Raw genomic sequence first — 7028 nt, 5'->3', positions numbered from 1 at the left:
ACATTCTCGGATATTGCTATATATGCATTGGTTTCGAATTGTGTCTTCGGTCAATAGTTGGGTTGCCCGGCTCCTGCGCTTGCCTCCTACGTTCCGCTTTGTTTGGCTAGGTGTGCAAAGGGAGAACCACTGCGATTGTGCTTCCAGCTCACTTGGTTAAGCACCTCAGTGGAGAAAGCCAAAAACTGACTGTCACAATAAGCGTAAACTGGTCAGTGATCCGATGACTGTGTTAAATGATGGGCCATTCATAACATTGGCCGAAGTGTTTATGACTTAAGCTCGACTGTCGCTGAACACTACCGGGGGCTAGTAACTGGCCTCCCAAACTAAATCCTCAATATTTTGCTCTTACATTAGAGCTGAGGTTTCATGATCATGCTTAGCATGACAACCCAAAGAAAGGAACCGCTAGCGGGACTATTTTCTTTGAAAGACATTTCTTATGTTAAACAGTAATATAACATGTCTCTCTGCGTACCTTTGTTTATAAAACCGTATGGCTAGTTTGCCTTGTTTGTCGTAAATCTTTGCCCTCATAAAGGCTTTATAAAGTAGGAAAGACACTCCTCGGCTACTGGCCGAGGAGGTGGAAGCCGATGGTCGGTCAACAAAGTTTTGTACAATGTGGATCCAAGCATTAATGACGTAAAGTACTTGGATACATAGAGTCATTACACATAATTTGTGATTTTACTATGGATATCGATCCTTAATTCGGCCACCCGTGCCTGCATTAAGGCTCGGGGGCTACTGGGCTTCGGGCTTATTATTTACAAATATTAAAGGGGCACATCGATCCCCTGATCTGGTGTTGCCACCCGACCAGTGTCTCGGGGGCTATTGCATTGCCTGTCTAATGCAAAAAAATTTAAGTGCAATACAGTTTCCGAGGAGATTTTGATCCTCAGGTTGGTCGGCCGCACCCAACCTGAATCTCGAGGACTAAGCACGCCGCTTTTTGTGTCCCGAAGTATTCTGCCGAGCTAGGACTTGATCCTCAGGCCGATTTTGCAAATCAACCTGAGTCTCAGCGGCTACTGGGATCAGCGGTCTTATGTCATCCTTCAGGTGCATCTCGGGGTTTAGACCGATACACACCTTGAGGGCTACTGGCTATATATCTCGGCAGAGAATAAATTGCACCAATCAAAAATATTGACAAAAAATCGACCCGCAGTCGGGGTGGTGCACCACCTCGGAAGCAGTCCGGCATAAAGCTCGGGCGCTAGTGGCTGGTCCATAGAGGACATTTCCGGCATTAAGCTCGGCTAAACTCCTTCAACTTTTTTGAACCAAGGTGATTTATGACACCTCGGATATAGTCCGGCGTTGGAGCTCGGATATAGTTCGGCGTTGGAGCTTGGACATAGTCCGACATTGGAACTCGGATACATTCCGACGTTGGAGCTCGGAAGCGGTCCAGCGTTGGTGCTCGTCTGCAAAAGATACCACGAATATAGTCCGGCGTTGGAGCTCGGACGCAAGAGGACGCTGCCTCCCGGGAACAACTTCAAACCCGAGGTGTGGCACAAAAATAACAAGGCATTGATAAGGCCGAAAACTTAAAGGGGCTCCTCGGATACCCGACGTATAAACTCTTCGGATGCACGTTGGTGATCCTCCAGATCGAAGAAGATTTGTTGAACCAGTTTTCAAGACTGATGTGACGCCCTCGATTCAATCGTACACTAATCATACACGCAAATGTGTATGATCAAAATCAAGGACTCACGGGAAGATATCACAACACAACTCTAGACACAAATTAAAATAATACAAGCTTTATATTACAAGTCAGGGGCCTCGAGGGCTCGAATACATAAGAGTCAGCGGAGGCAACAATATCTGAGTACAGACATAAGTTAGACAAGTTTGCCTTAAGAAGGCTAGCACAAAAACAACATCGATCGAAAAGGCAAGGCCTCCTGCCTAGGAGCCTCCTAACTACTCCAAGTCGTCAGCGGCCGTAACATAGTAGTAGGCATCCTCGGGGTAGCAGTAGTCATCAGTGGTGTCGTCTGGCTCCTGGGATCCGTCATCTGGTTGCAACAAACGAGTATGGGGGAAAAGAGGTAGCAAAGCAGCCGTGAGTACTCATCCAAAGTACTCGCAAGACTTACATCAGATCTAAACTAAATATGCATATGTATCAAAGGAAATGGGCTGTATCTGTGGACTAAACTGCAGAATGCCAAAATATAGGAAAGGCCTAGTCCTATCGATGACTAGCATCTTCTGGAAACCACCATCTTGCAGCAACAGGAGGGAGTAGAGTAGCATAAAGTAAAGTAGCAGTAGTGTTATCAACCTCGGCTAGAGATCCTTTCTCGACTCCCTGCGAGAAAGCAATCCCAGAGCCATACTATCCATTCATCATATCCATTTCTCATATCCATCCATTTCTCATCACAAGTATCCAGTTCTAGTTGTATCGATCGGGATACAACTCCAAGTGTCCGTTACCGTAGGACAGGCTATCGATAGATGTTTTCTTCCCTGCAGGGGTGCACCAACTTACCCACCACGCTCGATTAACTCCGGCCGGACACACTTTCCTGGGTCATGCCCGGCCTCGGCCAAACAATACGCCGCAACCCGACCTAGGCTTAATAGAGAGGTCAACACGCTGGACTAAACCTATGCCCCCAGGGGTCATGGGCCATCTCCCCGGGAACTCCTGCACGTTGCGTACGCTGCCGGTGAGCAGACCTAGCTACCTCCTTTAACAAGGTAGGTGCTTACCAGTCCAACCCGGCGCGCGCCGCTCAGTCGCTGACGTCTATTAAGCTTCGGCTGATGTATACGACGCAGAACACCCATACTATGCCCACGTGATGGTTAGTGCTATCAGGCCAGAGGCCCCTCGGATCAGATATCCAAATCGTAGTGGATTAGGAGCACGCGGTAACAAGCAGAGACTCACGAAAGATGTGACCCCGTTGCCCTGTCTCGAGTACTTGCGGCAAGGGCTAAGAATGCCCGGCCACGCCTCGTAATTGTCTCACGGGCACCCTCCAGGTCAACCCGACTCCACATCACTCGCAATTAAGCTCGCGCGGGTACCCCTCAGGGCCGACCCGTCTTTAGTAACATGGTTCAGTGTAAAGTCATAGTAACCATAGTAACTGTGTGTCCAAACATCAAGGGGAAAACCCGAGGAATCACCCCCGGCGAATTCCACTCGATGTAATCATCAAGGTGAACGTAAGAGGGACCACCCTCGAGGTTCACACTTGAGGGGTTGCACGATAGAGTCGTATCGAAAGTGGTTAAGGATGAAATCACCCTCGATGACCACGACCGAATAGCTACACTACAGGGTTAACATCAGAAGTGCTGAAGAGGTCTCGCCCTCGGCACTCGATAATAACCGGGTAGTGTCGAGCAACTAAGGGGGAAAGTGATGTGCGGTGTCGGGGCCTAGTCTTCGATCACGTTGATCGAGTCATCGAATATAAAGCGAGGCAACTGGGACAAGGTGGGGTCACTGATGGATCTCTAACCAACCTATACTAAGCAGTTTAGGATAAGCAGGTAAGGTATGAAAGCAGGTAACAACAACAGGCTATGCATCAGAGTAGGATCATACAGAAAGCAGTAGCAGTTCTAATGCAAGCATGAGAGGGAAAGAAATGGGCGATATCAGAATGCTCAAGGAGGGTTTGCTTTCCTGGAAGCTCTGTTGAAAAGGAAGAAGTGTCGTCGTCGACGTAGTCGATCAAGGGGCAACATCAGTCTCGGGGTTTACCGGAGAGAAGAGGGGGAAGAAACGGTAAATATAAAGCAACATAGCACCACAAGCATAACAAGGCAATAAGATGTGCCGAGTGTGACCTAACGTATGGCTACACGATAAAGGTGGAGGGGGAAAACAGCCGGGAATGTTTTCCCGGTTCCGGACCTGTGTCAAATAGATGACCGGAGGGTGAAAGTTCCATGTCCAGATAATTAGAGGCATCTGACAGGTATGTGGGTAGTGTATTCGGGTTCGTCTCGTCGTTCTGAGCAACTTTCATATATAAAGTTTTTCGATCCGAGCTACGGTTAATTTTCTATGATTTTTCAAAGTTTTAACAATATCCTCAAAATCCCTGAAATTCTACTAAGTCTGAGAGTTCGAAAGTTTAAAACATCACTTAGCTGTTTTCTGGAGGTTATAGCTATTGTTCTGTACATCCTATGATTTTGTGCCTTATATCAATTATGAGCATTTCTCTGCGATCTATATGTTAGTATCACTTCCATCCATATTAGAGGTCATTTGCCTGATCATCAACAGCTCTAAAGTACGTATGAAAATAAAGTTGTTTTCAGGTTTTTTTGTTAACAAAACATAGAACTTTGTGATTTTCATAGGAATTAATCCACGCATCGAAAGGATTTGGTCCAGTGGAAACATTTGAGCCTTGTCAAGTGTACTACCTCCCAATAATATTTTTGCTCCTATTAGAAGTTGTTTAGCCACTGTTTAGGGGCAGTCCAGGGGGTTACTCGATGTGAAATTAGAAAAGCTTGCTACTAATCTAAACAGAGTCACGTCTCATCCAGAGACCCAGCCGGCCACAGGCACACACACAGGACGCAGCATAGCACACATCACACACATAGCACGCACACACACGGCCATGGAGAAGCAGTGAGTAGTAGCAATACAGAGCAGCAACAAGCGGCGCTAGCAAGCAACGCTAGCAAAGTAGCAGCGGTGCAGCAAGCAAGAGCAGCAGCGGTGCAAGAACAGTGGCGACGGCAAGAGCAGCAAGAAGCTAAAGCAGCAGCGGCAACTAGCATCAGTGGAGCGGCAAACAGCGGGCAAGCAACACGAGCAACAGCGCACGGGCGCGCGTGTATGGGATAGACGCGGGGCGTGGGTGAGGCGCACAAGCGCGCAACCAGGGGCGCCGCGGGACACGGGGCTAGGCGCGGGCAGGCGCACGCAGGAGCAGGTCCACGACCACGGCCAAGATGAGCTCGGGGACGACGGCTACGGCGCGGATCGAGCAGGGGAAAAGGGGGGGGGGGTCGGGAGAGGAACTCACGGTGGAGCTCATGGACATGGTTGGAAGGCGCAGGAGTGGCTGGACGCGCCGCGCTCGTCGACGAGATGCGGCAGCCGTGCAGAGAAGACCGCGTGATGGCGAGGCAGCAGTCCATCCGAGCTCCAACCGAAAGGCGAGGGCGACGGAGACGACGATGGCGGAGCTCCTCGGTGTCTTGGCGCGACGTATGGAGGCCGGTGGCCACGGGATCGATGACGATGACGACGACCGCGAGTTTGGCCTCTTCCAGGTCATCGAATATGAGTGAGGGAGAGGGGATTTGGGGGACTAGGGTTACCAGGGAGAGAGAGGGGAGCTCGGGGCGTCAAGTAGGCGTCGGGGTAAGCCGCAGGATGTCCAACACGCATCCACAGCCGCGGCCATGGTGGTCGGATGCGTGCCATGACCTCCTGCTATGAATAGGGAGGAGGATGGCTCTTGGTGGGCTGGGCCTTGTGTGCTGAGGCCACTTATGGCCCAGTGGCACAATAGGCTTTATTCATTTTCTATTCTTTTATTGTTTTACATTCCCGCTACTATTTGCTATTTATTCTAGCTACCAAATGATCTTTGTTACTTGTAAAACTTTGCACATAAATCAAGCACAACACTATTAGATGGCACAAAAAGTTTGGGGCCAAAAGGAGTTGTCTAGCCATTTTTAGAAATTGGAAAGGCCAATTTTCAATGCTACTGGAGCACTGAATTAATTCCCATGGGCATTTTGGGAATTCAGAAGAGGTTGGTTCCAACATGACAATTACTCAGTGATTATTTTTCCACACTTTGAACATTTTAGTTTTCATTTTTGGCAAATTTGAATTTTTGACTTTGAATTTGAGTTTGAACATGAACAGTGATTTGGATCAAGTGAGGATTAGCAACAGTAGTGTGATGACATGGCACCATCAACAGGGGATTACTGTAGCATGACACTGGGGGTGTTACAACCGACGACCGAAGATGAAGAACAATTCATAAGAATCGAGGAGTGTCCCGAACTTGAAGACTAGTTTAGGGGGCTACTGACGGTGTCCTGGACAAGGGGGTACTCACCACGTCGTCTCCTGGTCAGTTAGATTGGGCCGAGGACCCCCATGGCCGTATACTCATGGGCCAGTTTGGACAACTGCCGCATACAAGGAAGATTCCACAAGACTTGGTGGTCAAGACAAGGACTCCTCCCCCACTGGCGTATTCGGCTAGGACTCTTGTTATCCTAGGCCTCTGGTGCATTATATAAACCAGGGCCAGGCTAGTCTGTAGGACACAAACAATCATAATCATAGGCTAGCTTTTAGTGTTTAGCCTCTACGATCTCGTGGTAGATCAACTCTTGTAATACTCATATCATCAAGAACAATCAAGCAGGACGTAGGGTATTACCTCCATCAAGAGGGTCCAAACCTGGGTAAACATCGTGTCCCCTGCCTCCTATTACCATCCGCCTTAGACGCACAGTTCGGGACCCCCTACCCGAGATCCGCCGGTTTTGACACCGACAAAGATCTTTATCGGTCAAACCGCATAACAACATACGTTGTTCCCTTTGTCATCGGTATGTTACTTGCCCAAGATTCGATCGTCGGTATCTCAATACCCAGTTCAATCTCGTTACCGGCAAGTCTCTTTACTCGTTCTGTAATGCTACATCCTGTAACTAACTCATTGACTACATTGCTTGCAAGGCTTATATTGATGTGTATTACCGAGAGGGCCCAGAGATACCTCTCCGACAATCGCAGTGACAAATCCTAATCTCGATCTATGCCAACTCAACAAACACCATTGGAGACACCTATAGAGCACCTTTGTAGTCACCTAGTTACGTTGTGACGTTTGGTAGCACACAAAGTGTTTCTTCGGTATTCGGGAGTTGCATGATCTCATAGTCATAGGAACATGTATAAGTTATGGGGAAAGCAATCGCAACAAACTAAACGATCATCGTGCTAAGCTAACAGATGGGTCAAGTCAATCACATCATTC

General features: G+C 48.4%; 1 long non-coding RNA gene across 1 annotated transcript; it reads right to left on the bottom strand.

Moving 5' to 3' along the window:
• Positions 1-1742: 1742 nt before the first annotated feature.
• LOC147984624 (uncharacterized) lies at positions 1743-5599 on the bottom strand. The gene is made up of 2 exons (XR_015616142.1): positions 5040-5599; positions 1743-2042 (listed from the first exon to the last, which is right to left on the bottom strand). It is a non-coding gene; the product is annotated as an uncharacterized LOC147984624 (long non-coding RNA).
• Between the last annotated feature and the right edge of the window lie 1429 nt (positions 5600-7028).

The sequence above is a fragment of the Triticum urartu genome, chromosome 2A, assembly GCF_056163025.1.
Source record: "Triticum urartu cultivar PI428250 chromosome 2A, HENAU_Tu73, whole genome shotgun sequence".
In the NCBI taxonomy this organism is placed as follows: Eukaryota; Viridiplantae; Streptophyta; class Magnoliopsida; order Poales; family Poaceae; genus Triticum; species Triticum urartu.
This window is presented reverse-complemented; position numbering and strand designations above follow the sequence as displayed.